Here is a 15,458-nt window from a genome sequence, read left to right on the forward strand (position 1 = left end):
ACACAACAAACAAGTGGAGGAGCCAGGATTAGAAACCAGGACCTCTGACTACCAAGCCCATGCTCTTTCCACTAAGCCATACTGCTTCTCAGGTAAGAGGGTGATAGCAAGAAAAAAGAAATTGAGGTACAGTGAATAAGTTGGCATTGACTGGGAGTCAGAGGATTTAAATTCTAGTGTTTGCTCCACCCCTTGTCTGCTGCATGAACCTGGACAAGTCACCTCACTTCTCTGGGCCTCAGTTTCCTCATTTGTAAAATAGGGATTAAATACCTGTTCTCCCTCCTATTTCATTCATTTATTCATTCAATCGCATTTATTGAGCACTTACTGTGTGCAGAGCCCTGTACTGAGCACTTAGGAAGTGCAAATCGGCAACATATAAAGACGGCCTCTACCCAACAATGGGTTCACAGTCTAAATAGACTGTGAACCCCATGTGGGACACGGACCGTGTCTGACCTGATTGAGAAGCAGCATGGCATAGTGGATAGATCACTGGCCTGGGAGTCAGAAGGTCATGTGTTCTAATCCTGACTCCACCAATTGTCTGCTGTGTGAACTTGGGCAAGTCACTTCACTTCTCTGTGCCTCAGTTATCTCATCTGTATAATGGAGATTGAGACTGTGAGCCCCATATGAGACAGAGTCTGTGTCCAACCTGATTTTCTTGTATCCACCCCAGCGCTTAGTACAGTGCCTGCCACATAGTAAACACTAAACAAATATTACCGTTATTATTATTATTATTATTACCACAGAACTTGGCATATGGTAAGCACTTAGCAAATACCATAATAAAGCAAATAAATGCCCACAGTGAGGGGAAGCTAGACATTAAAATAAGTTTACAGTAGGTAAAATAGCAGCGTGAAATTTTACATACATAAGTGGGGCTGAGGATGGGGTGAATATCAAGTACTTAAAGGATGCAGATCTGAGTGCATAGGCAATGCAGAGAAGAGGGCAAATAGGGGAAGGCCTCTTGGAGGAGATACAATTTTAGGAAGGATTAGAAGGTTAGGAGAGTGGTGGTCTCTCAGATGTAAAGGGGGAGGGAGTTCCAGGCTAGAAGGACATGGGTAAGGGGTTGGCAGGGATATAGATAAGATCAAGGTACAGATAGCAGGTTGGTGTTAGAGAAGTGAAGTGTGTGAGCTGGGTTGGAGTAGGAGATCAGCGAGATAAGATAGGAGGGAGAGAGCAGACAGTGCTTTAAAGTTGATTCATTCAATTGTATTTATTGAGTGCTTACTGTGTGCAGAACACTGTACTAAACACTTGGTAGAGTGCAACAATAAACAGACAAATTCCCTGCCCACAATGAGCTTACAGTCTAGATGGGGGGAGACAGAAATTAATGAATTAATTCATTCAATCATATTTATTGAGCACTTACTGTGTGCAGAGCACTGTACTTAGCACTTGGGAAGTACAAGTTGGCAACATAATATAATATATCATAATAGATACAGTATTATATGCTATATATTATATTATATATTACAATATATAACATAACATAATATAATTAATATAAATAAATAAATTACAGAAATGTACATGAGTATTGAGGAGCTGAGAAGAAAGAAGAACAAATGGAGCAAGTCAGGGTGACACAAAGGGAGAGGGAGAAGAGGAAATGGGGGGCTTAGTCAGGGAAGGCCTCTTGGAGGTCTTGGAGGAGATGTGGCTTCAATAAGGCTTTGAAGCAGGGAGAGTAATTGTCAGATTTGAGGAGGGAGGGCGTTTCAGGCCAGAGGGAGGATGTGGGAGAAGGGTCGGCAGCAAGACGGGCAAGATTGAGGTACAGTGAGAAGGTTAGCATTAAAGGAACAAAGTAAGAGGGCTGGGTTGTAGTAGGAGAGTAGTGAGGTGAGGTAGGAGGGGGCAAGGTGATGGAGTACTTTAAAACCAAATGGTTAGGAGTTTTTATTTGATGTGGAGGTGGATGGGCAACCACTGGAGTTTTTTGAGCAGTGGAGTGACATGTTCTGAACGTTTTTGTAGAAAAATGATCTGGGCAGGAGAGTGAAGTATGGATGGAGTTGGGAGAGACAGGAAGCTGGGAGCTCAGCAAGGAGGATGATGCAGTAATCCAGGTGGGATAGAATAAGTAATCGTATTAACATGGTAGCAGCTTGTATGGAGAGGAAAGGGCAGATTTTAGAGATGTTGTGAAAATGCAACTGACAGGATGTAGTGATGAAGTGAATATGTGGGTTGAATGAGAGAGAAAAGTCAAGGATAATGACAAGGGTATGGGCTCATGAGACAGGAAGGATGGTGGCACCATCTACAGTGATGGGAAAGCCAAGGGGAGGACAAGGTTTGGGTGGGAAGTTAAGAATTTCTGTTTTAGACATGTTAAGATTGAGGTGACAGGAGAACATCCAAGTAGAGATGTCTTGAAGGCAAGAGGAAATGCGAGAAGGCAAGAGGAAATGCGAGACTGCAGAGAAAGTCGATGGTAAGCAGTTTCTGCTTGATGGATGAGGAAGTGGATGGGCAACCATCGGAGTGTTTTGAGGAGTGGTGAGAAGCAGCCTGAATGGTTATTTAGAAAAATGATCTCGTTTAAAAGAGTGAATTATGCACTGGAGTGGAGAGAGGCAGGAGGCAGGGAGGAAAGCAAGGAGACTGATGCAGAAATCAAGGTGGGATGGGAAAAGTGCTTGGATCAATGTGGTAGCTGTTTGGATGGAATGGAAAGAACAGATTCCATAGATATTGTAAAGGTAGAATCGACAGGATTTGGTGACACATTGAATATGTGGAAAATGGCATGAAGATTTATTTGACTTGAGAAACACCATGGCTTAGTGGAAAAGGCAGAGGCCTGGAAGTCAGAAGTCCCGACTTCTAATCCTGGCTCCACCATTTGCCTACTGTGACACCTTGGGCAAGACATTTAACTTGTCTGGGCCTCTGTTCCTTCATCTGTAAAATGGGGATTCAATACCTGTTCTCCCTGCTCTTAGACTGTGAGCTCCATGTGGGTCAGGGCCTGTGTCTGACCTTATTATAGTGTATCTGTCCCTGTGCTTAGTACAGTGCTTGATACCTAGTGAGTGCTTAACAAATTCCAAAATTGTTATTATTAGAGCAGGGGTTGTATACAGAAAAATAGCAAATTGCTACCTGTACTTTCATTTCACTGTTCATCTCCCTGGCTAGATGAAGAAGGGATCATATCTACTAACTCTATTGTACTCTCCCCAAGTGCCTAGTAAAGTGCTCAGCACGCAGTAAGTGCTTAATAAATGCTTTTGATTGATTGATTGATTATGAGGCCTTCAGAGCTAACAAAGGGGGCAAATGCCTCTAAGCACATGACTAGTTTGTCTCTAAGGCTAATTTTGCCCAAGAACACTTTAGAAAGGGGAAACTCTCAGACCTACCTCAAGAGCTGAGCATTTCCACTCTGACTTAAGGTTCTACAACTCACACTGGGACTTACAAAGCTGTTTCCTTCATGGAAATCAGATGTGTCTTTCTGGAATGAAGAAGATTAAGTCCCACAAAACATAAGAACTTTTTCCAAAAAAGCTTTAAGGAGCCAACAGAGGAAGGATACAGAAAACTTCAACTAGATGATCAATTCCAAAAGAAAAACAAAATCAAAGTATAGGCCTCACTAATTCTCATATCTCACTCAATTAGTCAATCAGGCAATAGTATAGACTGAGCACCTGCTGTCTATGGTGCCCTCTACGAATTGTTTGACAGTACAATAGAGTTAGTACAGTGCTCTGCACACAGTAAGTGCTCAATAAATACAAATGAATGATTGAATGAATGAATGTCAGTAGACTATCCTTGTTCTCAAGAAACGTACACTTTAGTGGGGAGACAGACATGAAATAAGTTACAGAGAGAAGAAGATAGATAAAAGTGGATGTGTAGATAAATTTAAGAGGAGGCTGGGAAAGCTTAGTCCCTCTCCCCTAGACTGTAAACTTAGTCTCCCCTGAAAGCTACTTGTGAGCAGGGAACATGTCTACCAACTCTGTTGTACTTTATTCTCCCTAGCACATAGTGCAATGCACTCCATAGAGTAAATGATCAATAAATACCATTGATTGATTGATTGATTGATGTAGATTAGTATGTGCTTCAAAAGGAGGATGCAAAAGCTTGTAGTAGAAGGAGCTGTAATAGTAGTAGCAGTTATAGTAATAGTAGTAAAAGTAATAGTAGTAGTTGTAGTAGTACAAACTCAAAGAAAAATTATTGACCAGTGACTTTAAGACATTCAACTATTTCTCTCCCTCCTATTTATCATTGCTTTTCTCCCACTAGACCTCAGCTTGTATGCTTCATTCCTTTCATACCAAACTATTAACTGCCTCACTTCTTATCCTTGCCTTTCTGACACTAGCTTCTTCTTCATGTTCCACTTCTATCTGAAACTCCCTCCACTTTCCCATCCAACAGTCTACTGCTCTTCCTATTTTCAAGACCTTTCTGAAATAGCATCACCACCAGGATGCTATTGATTAATCTCTCATTTCCACCCCTGACTTCCCCACTCCCTTCCTTTCCAACTGCCCCTTATGTATCACCTAGGCACTTGGGCATTCATGTCCTCTCCCTCCCCTTCTCCCACTGCTCTCATATATCTATATTTATTGTCTATTGCTTCCTCCTTCCTTTATTTTAGCTTAAATTACTTAGTGGTTTTGAAGGCACAGGAAGTGGCAAGAGTGAGACCCCAGAGAGGCGAGGTGGAAGAATGGTCAATGTTCCCTGTGGTTTCCCTTGGCAGTTACATAGTACATGTTCAGTAGCGCTATTGGTGCATCAGTGCTTAACTGGAATGTGAGTTCTGAGGCAACAAAGGGAGATATAATCAGAGGAGAAGATAAATTAATTGAGGAAGTTACCATAGCACTTCTGTACATATATTATGTTAATCCTTTTACCTGTAATTTGTTTCACTGTCTCTCCCACTAGAATGCAAACTCCTTGAGGGCAAGGATCATATCTCTAACTCTTTAGGTACATGTGGTAGCTGAAGGCTGAACTCATGGGAAAGTCCCTGGGGTGGGGAGGGAAATAAAACTGCATTCTGCAAATTCCCTATGTGCCGCTCAGTGTTTCCATTATTTCTCATGTTTTACAGCTACTATCCTATTTACCATCACTATTTTTACTGGTGTTATTACCATCTCAAGTCATGCTTCTATATCCTGATGTTGTTCCCTTCAAAACATTTCATGGATCCACCCCTCCCTCTCCACTCATGAAGCCTTTATCCATGGTCAAGTGCTCGTTTTATGATCACTGGACAGTTGTGTGGGCCTTCTCATGGATCTCCCTGTCTCCAGCCTCTCTCCCCTTCAGCCCATACACCATACTAACTGGAAGTGTGCTGGGCCAGTAAGTCAAAGATAGAAGGGCCAAATTCTTCTTCTGTTAAAGCCTTGTTAAATTAACCATTGAGAGGAGTTTCAGAGCAGGGTACATGCACACATTGGATAATGAAACATCCGGCATGGAGGAAGTAGAATATTGCATTGGCAAAGGATAAGTTTTTTCAGGAACTGCCTCTCTCTGCCTCTTCATTCCCTATCCTTCCTTCCTCCCTCTTCCTCCCATATTAAATCAATCAGTAGTATTTATTCAATCCTGATGGTGTACAGAGCCCTGTAAAGAGCAGAGTGTGATGACATACATTAGAGTTAGAAGACATGATCCCTGTCCTCAAGGATCTTACATTTCAATAGTTTTGAATGAGCCCCTGCCCACAGTAATCTCACTAAATACCATTGATTAACAGTGTGCAGAGCACTGTGCTAAGCCTTTGAGGGAGTATAATAGAGTTATTAGACAAAACTGCCCTTAAGGGTTCACAACCCAACAGAGGAGACAGACAGACTTATCTGAGCCTCAGTTCCTTCATCTGTAAAATGAGGATTCAAAACCTGTTCTTCCTGCTCTTAGACTGTGAGCTCCATGTAGGTCAGGGCCTGTGTCTGACCTTATTATAGTGTATCTGTCCCAGTGCTTAGTACAGTGCTTGATACTTAGTGAGTGTTTAACAAATTCCAAGGGCTTGTGTAGTGATTGAGTGGCTACCACAAACAGACTGCATGGAGACAGATGGAGGTTCAGAAGCAAAAATTGAATCTGACTGGAAATCGAAGTCAAGTGTATGGCAGGCAAGCAATTTACCAATGAAACATGAATCCTGACAAGAAAGAAGTCTAAAAAGTTTGTATGGTCATGGCAGGAGGTGGACACCTTTTTGATAAAGATGGGATGTGGAGAAGATCAATCAGTCAGGCAATTAATCATTTGTACTGACTGATCCTCTACCATATGCAGAACACTATACTAGTGTAGAATAGAATTAGTAGATGGTTCCTTGCCCTTCAGGAGTTTATAATCTAGAAGAGGGAGAAAGACACTAAAGTATATTCCAGATAGGAGGGAGTGTTCAGCGAGGTTGCCGAGATGCGATGAGAAAAGAGGAAACAGGGAGATTGGTTTGTGTCCCTGATTCTGCTATGTCTCAGTGTGTCTTTTGGAATGTCTCTCCCAGAGGATTTTCACAAAGATTTTCTCCCCCCATCCCTCAGCGGGTCTGGTGTTTGTCTCTTCCAAGCTCCAGCCCAGAGCCCCTGGCCAAGCTGCTTCTGGCCTGAGGAAGGAATGGCACTTTTGTTACAGGTGTTCTGGAGCAGATCCCCAAACTCGAGTGAGAAGAAGACCCACTCTGGTCGAATTTGGGGCTCAGACCTCACTGTGTACCAGGTCAAGGGAGGCTGGCACCAGCAAAAAGGTGCTTCTCTCCTGTGGGAAAGATTTGGAAATCCACACCATTGGGATTAGTGTCTATGGCTTGTGCTCGCTCCTCCATTTTCCTTCACCTCTCTGCAAGCCTATATGCCCATGGCCTTGTGTCGGAAAAGAGAGGTTTAGGGGTAATTATAATAATAATAACAGTCGTTAAGCATTTACTATGTGCCAGACACTGTTCTAAACACTGGGATAGGTACAGGATAATCAGGTTGGACCGTCCTTATTCATTCATTCATTCATTCAATCCTATTTATTGAGTGCTTACTGTGTGTAGAGCACTGTACTAAGTGCTTGGAAAGTACAATTCAGCAACAGAGACAATCTCTACCCGACAATGGCCACATAGAGCTCACAGACTTAGTCCCTATTTTTCAGATGAGGGAACTGAGGCACAGAGAAGTTAACTGAATTACTCAAGGTAACACAACAGACAAGTGGTGGAACTGGGATTAGATCCCACTTCCTTCTGATTCCCAAGCCTGTGCTCAGAATGAGGTAGAGCTTCCACCTTGGAGATTAATGAATGTCTTCCCACCACAAAAGTCCTTTGGGAGTCCTGAGAGATATGCTGGTGAGCAATCATCCCACAGCCCAGATGGATTTAGTGGTTTGAGGGCTATTAGGCACTTAGTTATGTGTTCTAGTGCTAAAAGGTTGAAATCTCGGAAGAGCCCAATATTTTCTCTCCTTTATTAGCTGGAAGGAGCCTCAGGCCTTGGATTCCCAGGAGGAGATAGCACCACAATCATGGCTCTGAGGAATCTATTTTTAGGGAGCAATGGCAGGTGAACAATGCACACTCTTTTCTACGTGGCCAATATATCATGAACATGAATAAGCAGCGTGGCTCAGTGGAAAGAGCATGGGCTTTGGAGTCAGAGGTCATGGGTTCAAATCCCAGCTTTGCCAATTTTCAGCTGTGTGACTTTGGGCAAGCCACTTAACTTCTCTTTGCCTCAGTTACCTCATCTGGAAAATGGGGATTAAGACTGTGAGTACACCCCCCCCCGCTCCTTGGGACGACTTTATCACCTTGTAACCTTCCCAGGTCTTAGAACAGTGCTTTGCACATAGTAAGTGTTGAATAAATGCCATTATTATTATTATAAATACATTAGGAATTGCAGCAGTTTCATAGTCCTTGAAACTTAATCAGGGCATCACTCTGATTGGCTGGAGATAGATGCTGCCACAGTGTGTTGCACTAGGATCTCCCTTGGAATATTCTGACAGTTCTGATTGGACAATGTCCAAGGATAGGTATGTTGCATTGAAAACTGTACTGGGATGGTCTTGGCAGAAGATATGGGACTTGATTGATGGGACTGATAAAAGAGTGAGGGGCTCCCAGAATGAGTGTGTGTCTCGCCAGGAGGGATTTGGCATTATCAGTCAATCAATCATATTAAAGTACAAGAAGGGGGAAGTAACAAAGTTTAAAGATATGAACATAAGTGCTAAAGGGGTGGGGGTGAGCGTAGGTGACATGGAAATGCTGAAATGGCTGTAGTGGGGGAAATAGGGTAGGGAGATAGAAGATTAATCAGAGAAGGCCTCCTGAAGAAGATGTGATTTCAGAAGGGCTTTGGACATGGGAAGCTCAGGGGTCTGCTGGGTGTGGTAGTTATAATAATAATAGTGTATATTAAGCACTTTCTCTATGCAGATCACTCTTCTAGGCTCAAAGTGGGAGGGAGTTCCAGGCAGAAGGCCTTGAGCAATTAATCAATCAATCATGTTTATTGGGTGCTTACTGTATGCAGAGCACTGTGCTAAGTGCTTGGGAGAGTACAATAAAATAGAGTTGTTAGACTCATTCCCTGTCCCCAACAGGTTAGCTGTGAGAGCAAGAGGTCAGTTATGAGAAATGAGAACGAGGCACAGTGAGTAGTTCAGCTTGAAAGAAGTGAAGCACGTGACTTGAGGTGTAGAGCAGGGGGGCAAGGATAAGTATGGGGAGAGAGCTGATTCAGAGCCTACAATCCAGGTCAAGAGCTTCTCCTTAATGTCGAATTGAATGGACAACTTTTGAGGTTTGGGGGGAGTAGGGAGATATGTGCAAAATGATGTTTTATGGCTCGCTGTGTGCAGAGAATGTGTCTGTGTATTCATTCATTCATTCAATCATATTTATTGAGCACTTACTGTGTGCAGAGTACTGTATTAAGCGCTTAGAAAGCACAATTCAGCAATAAAAAGAGACAATCCCTTCCCAAACCAGGCTTACAGTCTAGAAGATGGAAGACAGACAGCAAAACAAGTAAACAGGCATCAATATAAGTAAATAGAATTATAACTATGTACACATTAAAACAATTACACAGGCATCAATATAAATAAATAGAATTATAGATATATACAAATATATGTAAGTGCTGTGGGATGGGAAGATGGGGGAAGAGGAAAGGGAGTGAGTCAAGGTGACGTGGAAGGGAGGGGAAGCTGAGGAAAAGGAGGGCTTAGTCTAGGGAAGTCTCTTGGAAGAGGTGAGCCTTCAGTAGGGTTTTGAAGGAAGGAAGAGTGATTGGTGGATTTGGGGAGGGAGGGCATTCCAGACATTCCACATTCCAGTAGAACATGGGCCAGGGGTCGATGGTGGGACTGGCAAGATCTAGGAGCAGTCAGAAGGTTAGCACCAGAGGAGCAGAGTGTGTGGGCTGGGATGTAGAAGGAGAGAAGGGAGGTGAGGTAAGAAGGGGCAAGGTGTTGGAGAGCTTTGAAGCCAATATTGAAGAGCTTTTGTTTGATACACAGGTTGATAGGCAACCTCTGGAGATTTTGGAGGAGGGGGTGACATGCCCTGAACGTTTCTGTAGAAAGATAATCTTGGCAGCAGCTTGAGGTATGGACTGAAGTGGGGAGAGGCAGGATATTGGGAGGTCAGAAAGGAGGCTGATGCAGTAATCCAGTCAAAACAGGATGAATGATTGTACTAATGTGGTAGAGGTTTGGATGGAGAGGAAAGGGCATATCTTGACAATGCTGTGAAGGTGAGACCAGCAGGATTTGGTGATTGATTGGATATGTGGGGTGAATGAGAGACCGGAGCCAAGGATGACACCAAGGCTGCGGGCTTGTGAGATAGGAAGAATGGTTATGCCGTCCACAGTGACGGGAAAGTTTAAGAGAGGACAGGGTTTGGGAGGGAAGATAAGGAGCTCTGTCTTGGGCATGTTGAGTTTTAGGTGGTGGGAAAACATCCAAGTAGAGATATCCTGTAGGTGAGAAGATGCGAGCCTGGAGGGAGGGAGAGAGAACAGTTTATTGTTGTATTGTACTCACCCAAGTGCTTAGTACAGTGCTCTGCACACCATAATCGCTCGATAAATGCAATTGAATGAATGAATGAATGAATGAGTGAATGATAAACGTTTTAGAAAAACAATCTGGGCAGCAAAGAGATGTATGGGCTGGAGTGCAGGGATGCTGGAGACAAGTAGCTCACCAAGAAGGTTAATGTAGTAGAATTTGGTGACAGCCTGAGTACTGGATTTAAAGAGAAGGAGTCAAGAAAAACGACAAGTTTATGAACTAGATGGATGAGGAGGACAATGGGTTTGCTAGCTGTGATGAGAAGGTGTGTAGGGGGGGACATCTGGAGTGAAGATGGTCTAGATATAGGGTGGGAAGTTGAGAGATCAACCAAGAAAAGCCTCCCGGAAGAGATATGATTTCTGAAGGGTTTTGAAGTGGGATGTGAAAGGGGAGGCTTTACTTTGCTTTTGATCAGTATCAGTTGCTCAGGGAATTGAATCAATCTCATGGGGTTAAGGCATGCTAGGGTGTTCACCAGGCTATCCTGAGTATGAAAGGAGAGAGATGGGGCTGGGATTTGGTTAGATTTAGTAAGCTTTGGACTCCTTTGGACTGCCAGTTGATGCCCTCTCCTCAGTCCCAGAGCAAGCCCAGATCTGTTCTGGGGTGTCTGCATCCTCAAGAGAGAGGTGTGTGGCCCAAAGGATACACAAAATGGTATTATTCTAAATTAGACTGCCCCATCCCATGATCTTCTTCCCATGCTGAAAATACCTACTGAATCGAGGCAGGTTGAGGGCAGAAGTAGTGTGGAGCAACGACTGACCAGTCCACCACTGAGTGATTCCCATCCAAGAGTGCAGCTTCCTGAAAATATCCAATATATCAACTCAAGGTGGATGCTGCTTTTTGACTTTCTGGTCATACACAAACACTATCTAAAATGTCTCTGGCTTGCTTCAGTTCATTCATCCCTCACTTCTTGGGTCTTGTTTAAGCTGACAATGGGCCTTGAACCTGGATTTAAGCAATTGGTCATTTTGAGCTCTGTACTAAGGTCTTGAGAGAACAACAGAATTAGTATATATGAACCATACTTTATAGTCTAACAGAGGACAGATGATCAAATCACATAGGAGCCAGTAATTCATTCATTCATTCAATCGTATTTATTGAGCGCTTACTGTGTGCAGAGCACTGTACTAAGCGCTTGAGAAGTACAAGTTGGCAACATATAGAGACAGTCCTTACCCAACAGTGGGCTCATGGTCTAGAAGGGGGAGACAGAGAACAAAACAAAACATATTAACAAAATAAAATAAATAGGATAAATATGTACAAATAAAATAAATAAATAAATAGAGTAATAAAAATGTACAAACATATATACATATATACAGGTGCTGTGGGGAGGGGAAGGAGGTAAGGCGGGGGGATGGGGATGGGGAGGAGGGGGAGAGGGGGCTCAGTATGTATATTAAGTGTTATGGGAAGTACTCAGGTGCTTAGGTGGCATAAAAGTGTTGAAGTGGCAATTGAGGAGAATATACAGTGGAAATGAGAATGAGGGAAGGCCTCCTGGAGGAGATGTGGTTTCAGAAGGGCTTTAACTGAAGTGGAGACTAAAAAGAATGGGCCTTTTGAAATGGGATGGGCTAAATGCTTGGATTAATGTAGTAGCAGTTTGGACGGTGTGGAAAGGGTGGATTTTAGTGATGTTGAGAAGGTTGAACAGACAGGATTTGGTGACAGATAGAATATATGGGTTGATATTGATCCAAGTCTTACTAAATTGTTCATAATGTAATGATCAGGTGGGAATGTGCAGGGTTGTAAAGGAATCTATGGCCCCACACCTACATCCCATTAGTTGAAATGTGCCTTCTGACATCTCAAAATTTCTTCTAACAACCTATCCTGAGCCTATTGTACCACTGATATTTGAATGTTTATCTTATGGAAATATTCTGTACATCAGCTGCTCGGTGAAAGTTTATTTTATGCTAGTCTCTGTGGGGAACAGCAGGGCCAAGTAAACAAGGAACCGAGAGGAGAGCTGTGGCCAAAAGGCTGGTCTCTGTTATCACAGCCTTGTACAGGCAAGAGTTACTTGTTATCGGCCCTACGGCCTTGCATAGACGGGTGTTATTTGTTACTGGTTTTGAAGGTTACAGAATTGCTGTGTTAGTTATAAACACAGGAACATGGAAAAATACAGAATGTGACTGAAAGATATAAAAGTCTTGCTGCTTAACCCAATAAACGATTTCGTGCTTACCCTAGCCGGAGTCCGTGCCTTCATACACCACAAATGGCGCCCGAATTGGGAATACAGATCTAAACTTATGATCCGGTGGTGTACCCGTGGCTGGACGGAGGATATGAATTCATAAAAGATTCGGCCGACTACCAGGACATCACCATCCGCAGGACGGACAGGTGAGCAGCCGCGGAAGAATTGACAGCATGGGGCAATCAGCCACGAGAGAGCAGAAGTTGCAGCTTGAGATTTTGCAACGTATTTTAAAGGAGCAAGGGTTTAAGGTGCAACCCATACCACTGGTCCAGTTATTAGTATGGATTCGGGATCATTGTACATGGTTCCCTGAAAGTGGTTCTTATGATCTTACCTTATGGCAAAAGGTGGGCCAGGAGCTAAAGACTCGTGAAAGGTTGTCCCAGCCCCTACCCAAAGGGGTACTGATTACATGGAAAACTGTTTTTACGGCGCTGCGGGCACTGCATCCCCCTGAACAGGTGTTACAGGAGGCACCGGCGACGCGCGACTTGGGGGCAGGGAGTGATCAGGAGGACCCCCTGTGCTTTGAAGTTTTGCCTCCAACAGAAGAATTGGAGCTGGTGTACACTGCTGTTCTGGATCCCGAGGACTTGTATCGGAAGTTTGGCCGGCAGGTGCTACAAGGGCACCCTTGGTTGCCTGAGCCAAGGAGTTGCAGGATGATCCCTGACCCCAGCCGATCCCCACGCTCCACTCATTTACGGAGAGAGCGGGGGTGGGGGGGGGGGAGGAAAGGAAAGAACTGCGAGGGTGTCCTCTGCTGGCCGAGCTCGCGAGCTGCTGGAAAATCCCCGCCCCCAGCCAGTCCCCAAGCACAAGTTAATTGGGGAAAACGGCAGGAGATGCGAGGGTGCCCTCTGCTGGCCCGCCCAAAGCCCTGAAGGACGGGCCCCGGCAACAGACAATCCCCGCTCTCCATTGAATGGGGTGTTGCGGGGAGCAGCTGCAAGGGCGCCCTCTGTTGGCCGAGCCCAGCAGCTGCAGGAGGGTCCCCGGCTCCAGTCGATCCCTATGATCCACTCTGTTAAAGAAAGGGGGGGAATCGGGAAGAGCTTCGAGGACATCCTCTGGTGGCCGAGCTGGCGAGCTGCAGGAAAATCCCCGATCCCAGGCAATCCCCATGCACCAGTATATTGGGCGAGGAAACGGGAGGAGCTGCGAGGGCGCCCCCTGCTGACCGACATCCCGAGCTGAAGGAGACTCCCCGACCTCAGCCGATCCCCATGCACCAGTTGATTTGCAGGGGACGGGAGAAGCTGAGAGGGCGCCCTCTGCTTACCAAATCCAAGAGCTACAGGGGAGTCCCCAGCCCCAGCTAACACCCGCACTCCACTGATTTGGGGGCTATGGGATAAGCTTCGAGGGCAGCATCTCCTGGCCAGGACCGCAAGCTGCAGGAAAATCCCTTGCCCCAACCAATCCACTCCCCACTGAATGGGGGAGGGGGGAGGGGGGACCTGCGAGGGCGCCCTCTTCTGCCCGAACCCAGGAGCTGCAGCAGGGTCCCCGGCTCCTGCCGATCACCACGCTCCACCCAGTTAAGGAGGGGTGGGGAAACGGGAAGACCTGCGAGAGTGTCCTCTCCTGGCCGAGCTCGCGAGCTACAGGGGAATCCCCGACGCCAGCCAATCCCCAAGCACCAGTTGATTGGGGGAAATGGAAGGTGCTGCGAGGGCGCCCCCTTCTGGCCGACCTTACGAGCTTCAGAAAAATCCCCTACCTCAGCCGATCCCGAAACACCAGTTAATTTGGAAGGGACGGGAGAAGCTGAGAGGGAACCATCTGCTGACCGAGTCCAAGAGCTGCGGGGGAATACACGGCGAAAGCCAATCCCCGATCTCCACGCACTTAGGGACGACGAGACAAACTGCGAGGGCGCCCTCAGCTGGCTGGGCCCGGGAGCTGCAGGGAAATCCTGTGCCCCAAACAATCCACGCCCCACTGAATGGGCGGGAAGGGAGTATCTGCGAGGGCGCTTTCTGCAGGCTGAGCGCAGGAGCTGCAGGAGGGTCCCCGGCACCAGCCGATCCGAATCCTCCACTCAATTAAGGAGAGGGAGGCAAACGGGAAGGGCTGCGAGGGCGACGTCTGCTGGCCGAGCTCGCGAGCTGCAGGAGAATCCAGGACCCCAGCCAATCCCAAAGCACAAGTTGATTGGGGGGAATGGGAGGAGCTACGAGGGCGCCGCCTGCTGGCCGACCTAGCGAGCTTCAGGAAATTCGCCTCCCTCAGCCGATACCCAAGCACCAGTTGATTGGGTGAGGACCGGAGAAGCTGAGAGGGTGCCCTCTGCTGACCAAATCCTAGAGCAGCAGGGGAATCCCAGGGCCCAGCGAATCCCCCACCACTCCACTGATCTGGGGGCGGGAAGACGTGCGAAGGAGCTCTCTGCTGTCCGAGCCCAGGCTCTGCGGGGGAGTCACCGGCCCCAGCCGATCCCCACGCTCCACTCAGTTTAGGAGAGGGGAGGATACGGGCAGAGCTGCAAGGCCGTCCTCTGTTGGCCGAGCTCACGAGCTGCAGGAGAATCCCCGATGCCGGCCAATCCCCAAGCAAAAGGTGCTGGGGGAAACGGGAGGAGCTGCGAGGGCGCCACCTGCAGGCCGGCCTCACGAGCTAAAGGAGAATCCCTGACCTCAGCCGATCCCCAAGCACCAGTTGATTTGGAGAGGACAGGAGGAGCTGAGAGGGTGCCCTCTGCTGAACGACTCCAAGAGCTGCTGGGGAATCCCCGGCCCCAGTCAATGCCCGCACTCCACTGATTTGGGGGTGAATGGAGAAGCTGCGAGGGCGCCATCTGCTGGCCGGGCCCGCGAGCTACAGGAGGGTCCCCCGCTCCAGCCGATCCCCACACTCCGCTCTGTTAAGGAGAGGGGAGGAAACGGGAAGAGCTGCGAGGGCGTCCTCTGCCGGCAGAGTTCGCGAGCTGCAGGAGAATCCCTGACCCAAACCAATCCCCAAGCACAAGCAAATGATTGTGGGAAACGGGAGGAGCTGCGTGGGCGCCCTCTGCTGTACCACCCAGAGCACTGCAGGACGGACCCCTGCCCTAGCCAATCCCTGCCCTCCAGTGAATGTGGGTTGGACCGGGAGGAGC

Source organism: Tachyglossus aculeatus, chromosome X4 (assembly GCF_015852505.1).
Source record: "Tachyglossus aculeatus isolate mTacAcu1 chromosome X4, mTacAcu1.pri, whole genome shotgun sequence".
NCBI classification, from domain to species: domain Eukaryota; kingdom Metazoa; phylum Chordata; class Mammalia; order Monotremata; family Tachyglossidae; genus Tachyglossus; species Tachyglossus aculeatus.